Source organism: Dermacentor andersoni, chromosome 7 (genome assembly GCF_023375885.2).
Source record: "Dermacentor andersoni chromosome 7, qqDerAnde1_hic_scaffold, whole genome shotgun sequence".
NCBI lineage: Eukaryota > Metazoa > Arthropoda > Arachnida > Ixodida > Ixodidae > Dermacentor > Dermacentor andersoni.
The window spans coordinates 49,181,021-49,186,830 of record NC_092820.1 but is presented as its reverse complement, the minus strand read 5'-3'; the positions used below and the strand labels follow the sequence as shown (position 1 = coordinate 49,186,830).

Genomic DNA, 5,810 nt, shown 5'->3' with positions numbered 1-5,810 from the left:
CAATGGCGGCTCCTTTGGTTGTGTTGCTGGGGAGTGCCGAAAGACAACGACGCGACGAGAGGCAACGACGCGACCCGTTCGGCATGGCCGAAGAAGAGTTTCGAAGGCATTTTAGGCTCTCCAAAGACATAGTGTGACGTCTTTGCGATGAGCTGGAAGGACATCTCGGACCTCAAAGATTTCGTGGTGTCGACATTACGGTGAAAGTGCTGTGCGCGCTGCGGTTTTTTGCCACCGGGAGCTTTCAACAGTGCGTCGGGAATGAAGAAGCGATTGCACTGTCGCAGCCTTCGATCAGCCGGATCATTACAGCCGTCGCCAAGGCCATTACGGTTGTGGGCAAAGAAAAAGGATGGGTTAGATTCCCATCCACGGCGCAACAGAAAGCCGCCGTCAAGGAAGGCTTTCTTAGCCGTGGAAAAATTCCAGGAGTTCTAGGATGTGTGGACGGGAGTCTGATAGCCATCGTTCGCCCTAAGAAGCTCGGCCCCGGCGAAACAGAATCGTACTGGAGCCGTAAAGGGTATTACGCCCTCAACTGCATGGTCGTGAATATTGTTCATTGACAAATATTTTCGATATGTGATTGCGCGAGTGCACGTTGTAAAAAACTTCGTTTCGTTATTTTTCATCAATTGCCGGTAATACTTGCGTTCCTATTCGAGAAAGTAGCGTTTGTGTTGTATGTGTAATGACGACTTTGATCTTGGCAAGAGAACCCGGCCGCACTTTTTCAGTGCTCTCTAATCACAGTTGAATAGCCTTTTCGATGCTACAATGTAAACGCATTACGCGCGACTTAAACCGGAATAGACGCCGTAGCAGTGACGGGAGTCTTCGTCTGCGAGCGATCCTAACAGAAGACGAGCCCTTGTGATTCTTATTCGACGTAAAACTAAAGCATTGTGGCCAACAGACTGTAAACGTGAAAAGGAGCATCCCATCAATGAAAATGGTGTGAGGGAGAATGAGAATGTGTGGACACCCATTTGCTCTAGCTGTTAATACGGCACATGCTGCCACTTCCGCGTTCTTTCGCTTGTAATAGGCACTTTGTCTGGAAAAACAAGAAAAAAACACAGGTGGCACTCTCTAGCAGAATCTTGTACAATATGGACGGAAGAAACCAAAGGAATTATTTTGCACATTGTGTTGTGACCGCACGCCATACATGAGCACATGTACACATGCCAACATTGCATTTGTAGATAACATTGTTATCATGCTGATGATTAGTTCAACTGCCTACTGCGTATGTTGATATCTACTTTTCTGTAATTGTGTTGGCTGACTGAACAGTAACTGATTGGCAAGTAGTGTTGTAAGCAAAAGTTTGTGCCAGATATTTGTTGCAGTGGCATTGACACCTTCTCTTTGCTTTCTCTTACGAGGTGTGTGATGCAAAGCTGAATATCCTGGCAATTGACCCACGGTTTCCGGGATCGTGCCACGATTATTTCGTTTGGAGGCATTCTGCATTTCGCCGCCGCCTCACTCGTGGCCTGTTACTTCATGGAGAAGTCTTGCTTGGTAAGTGCACCTAAAGTAGCAGTGCTTCTTCCACATGTAAAACATACACAGTCAAATAGTTTTGCATCCTAGCAAGCTTTAAGAAAGCGTGATTTGCTAGAAATGTGTTGTGAATGTAGCAGTACCTAATGAACCTGCAGCGACTATCGAGAGAAACATGTCTCTCTTAGAAGGCAGATATTTTTACCAGCATGTATACAACAGCTGACATGTTATTCTGTTTATTTACTTATTAATTTCAATACACTGAATGCCACGTAGAGCGTTACAGGCAGGGGTGTAATTCTACAGAACACGTCGAAATGGCAGTTTTCAAGTATGATGGAAAAGGGTTGGTGACAATGGACTCGGGTAGCTGGTTCCTGGTCACTGTCCTTGGAACGAAGGAATAAGCGTGTGCGTGAAACTTTCGGCATCGACGTTAGTGATCGGTGTAGTATATATTGTAGAATAGTGCAAGTTGCGCTATTTTTCTTTGTGTCACAATGTCTGCAATTTTTTTTGTTGCAGCGACATGTGGTGCTGGAGTGATTATAAAGGATCAAACGGGTGGCTCGAGTTCGGGTACCTTCACGAGAAGAGGTACGAAAAGTAGAGTAAGGATCCCAGATACTGGCAGCATATTCGAGAGTAGACCTTAGAAGTGTTTTATAAAATAACACTTCTGAAGAGAGAAGAGCTAATTAGTTTTAGTGGAGGATGTACATTTAGGGAGAAGCAAATGGGATGAGCGGAGCAGAAAACCACCAGTATGAAATAAATATTACATGTCCAACTTGACCCGAGGATGAGATTTGCAGCCGAGACAACAGGTGAAATTGGCCTTTTCTTTAAAATGAGTCGAACTTTCTTTACAACTTTCTGGGAAGGTCAATGTTCGATAGATATTGCAACAATAAATCCAAGACCCGCTGCTGTTGTAAAAGGGCCCTGGCGTAGACTGTGTTCTTGCATTGTGCCTTAATGTATCCACGTTCGTTCACTGACGTGCGACACTTTACAGGGGACTCTGGGTACCCGCTAGAGCCATGGATCATGACTCCTGTGTCTGGTCACCCAAATCACCTCACGGCAGAGGGGCGCTATAATGAGGCACACGCATCAATGCGAAATGCCGTTGAGCGGTGCATAGGAGTCGTCAAGAGCCGCTTCCGATGCCTGCAGAGGTATCGGGTGCTCCACTACTCGCCTCAGAAAGCAGCCACTATTGTTGCAGCTTGTGCAGCGCTGCATAACCTCTGCCGTGCAGCAAACGTGCCTCTGCCAGACGACCCAGGTGACGACGGTGCACATGACGACAGCGCACAGGAGCCAGCCCAGGCACAAGTGCCGCTTCAAGTACAGGTGCCACCGCAGGCGCACCCTGTACAGCCTTCTCGAGCTTTGTTTCAAAGAGGCCGTGCGGTGCGTGAATCCATAGTTGGTGTGTTTCGGCTGCCCAGAAATTTGCGCATTGCCTACCTGCAAAGTGTGTGCCGGCGCATTCGCTGGCAAATGAGGTGGAGACATGTGCTGGTGTAACATGTTTTATTTTTATTATCATAAAAGTAAATAGGCCGTGCACTTCAACATAACACATTGCGTGTGCTCACATGTGGCTAATCATAGTATGCTGCATACTGCAGTAGTGGAAAGCACATGATTTGTCTATGTTGAGCATGACAGATACACATGCAGTGACAAATAACCATGTGCCATTATGTTACTCCTTTGCTTTGTTCACTGTGCTTTTGAATATTGTCTCGCCAGGGAATTTTCTTTAAATAAAGGTTATTTCCAAGGTGAATGGCAACCAATCTTGCATTGTTGAATATTGCTTTGCAATGCCTATTTTACTGTGCAGTATGCATTGTTCCAAAGCTGAAGATGTCTGTTCATGTGTGACACGAAGAGCAGCATGAGTTACACAGCAACTGAAATGTCGTCAGCAATCTGTATAGCACATATTGAAACGTATAGCAACAAACGAAACATGTCAAGCACTTATTGGAGCAGGATTTCGTTAAATAGCAGACACTCATGCTTACTACTGCTTTGTTTAAACTCAAGAGTTGCTTCAACATTGCATTTCTTGCACAAATGATTTCACATAATGCTCGTAATTGCTGCTTAACAAGGTGCAACAATATAAACAAAATCATGACAATGAAACATTTCTTTATTTATTCATTTTATTCATTGGGTACCTGTTTCGCCATTCAGGCATTACAGCAGGGAGGGTACAACTCATATAAATGAACACTCAGAATTACACTCATAAAGCATGGAAGAAATCATCATTTGAACAAATACAGACAGTGTCAGGTGGTAGAGTATTCCAGTCTCTTATAGTACGAACATAGAAAGAGTAGCGGAAAGCGTCACTTTTAACCCTCTATTGCATGGCGTCCCATATTTGGCACATACCGGTTACCATTCTTTTTCGCATGTGTGAGATTCCCAGTTGGGAATGTGATACCGTCAGAGTAAATCTCGTAGTTATGCGCACTTATTATGGGCAAGTGCTGCCATCTCTTGAGTGATACGCAAAACAGAGGTGAAGTAGATTTTGGGATGCGACGTGAAACTCGGAGGGGGCAAACACGAGCAATTGGTTTTTTTTTTCTCTGAAAAGTTCGACCGCAGAAACGTAGAAAAATTATTTTGGCATATTTTTTGGCCTCGCCAATTCAAGGCAGTTACTAGTTTTCTCAATTTTGCCTGCAACTACAGCAGAGAAACCGAAATCGGTGTGTGCCATATTTGGCACAGTATGAACTTGAAATACAACATATGGTAACGTGCTGCCATCTGTTGAATAGCCCGAAGCTGCAGGTCACTCTATCACAAGATGTAATTTTGACGATCGGTTCGGTGAGGGCGAATTGTCTACCAAACAGCCGCCTGAAAAGTGAAAAGGAACTGAAATGTAAAGGAAGTGGTGCTTCAGAGGCACTCACAAGCGCGATAGATGACGTAGAGTTATCGTGTGTGCGTTGATACGACAACCGCGCCGTGACATTTCTGTCGAGCTTTGATGGGAGAGATCCAGTCCAAAAGACTCAGCGCTGGTTTACCTCCGCCAAGGTGTTTCGCGAAATTGATTGCCCCAGCGTAGTAAAGGTCCATAACAGGCACATGGGTGGTGTCGACCTGCTGGACTCTCTGTTTGGACTTTACTGTATACATATCAGATGTCGAAGAAATGGCACTTTCGAATTTTTACGCCTATGCTAGACTTATCGGTACTAACAGCATGGGTATTGTACAGGAGGGTGCAGGAGCAGCTTAGGAGGAGACAAGTACTACCGCTGGCTCAATTAAAAGCAGAAATTGCAGAATGCCTTACCTCGCATAACAAGTGCCTACCCAACTAGCGACCAGGAAGGACTTCTAGTCAGGACATCGAATTCCATGTTCAAGTCAAAAAAGCACAGGGACCAGCGGCCGCAATGCCACCCAAAGACGACCGATCTGACCAAGTCAGCCACTGGCCAGAATTTGACGAGAAGAAACAAAGATGTAAGCGGCCACCTTGCACAAACAAGTCGTTGGTAAGATAGAAGAAGTGAAACATTCATCTGTGCCTGAACGCAGCAAACAACTGTTTCATTTCATTCCCCACATCACATTAAAAGGCCACCATCCGTGAAGCTTTGTTTTCCGCCCATGGCAGCAAGAGCGCTCAGCCATCTTCATGGTGTGCCATATTTGGCACAAAGCTTTATCTTTATTATTACAGTCATGTTTGTTCATTCAATCAATAATGAAAGCTGAAAAAATGACTTTCATAATTCATGCAATAGAGGGTCAAAAGGAATCTCACATATTTTTAATTTGTGATTTCGCCTTTTAGAAACATATGTGGGCGGCTGAAAATACAATTACCTGGCTATCCCCGTATTAGAGTGGTATATGTTATGAAGAAATTTTAATCTGAGATTTCGGCGACGGTGTTCAAGAAGATGCCAATTTAATGCTTTTTTGCTTTCTGTCATGCTAAGCATCCTGTCATAATTGCCAAGGACAAACCGAACTGCCCTGTTCTGCACTTTTTCTAGTTTATCTACAAGTTCTGTAGCATATGGATCCCAGCAAACACACGCATACACCAGTGTACTGCGCACATGTGTGAAATACAGTTGCTCCCTAAGTTTCTGTGGCAAGCTACTAAAGTTACGTTTCAAAAAATCTAATGCTCCGACAGCCTTGTTCGTAACATGAGTAACGTGTCTGTTCCACCTTAGATCAGCAGAAAAAAATACATCTAAGTATTTATATTCTGACACTTGTTCAAGAGT

At 44.5% G+C, this 5,810-nt stretch overlaps 1 long non-coding RNA gene across 1 annotated transcript; it reads left to right on the top strand.

Moving 5' to 3' along the window:
• Window positions 1–207: 207 nt before the first annotated feature.
• On the top strand, window positions 208–3,316 carry LOC140219252 (uncharacterized). Its single transcript, XR_011895390.1, has 3 exons — window positions 208–548; window positions 1,392–1,530; window positions 2,534–3,316. It is a non-coding gene; the product is annotated as an uncharacterized lncRNA (long non-coding RNA).
• Window positions 3,317–5,810: the final 2,494 nt, after the last annotated feature.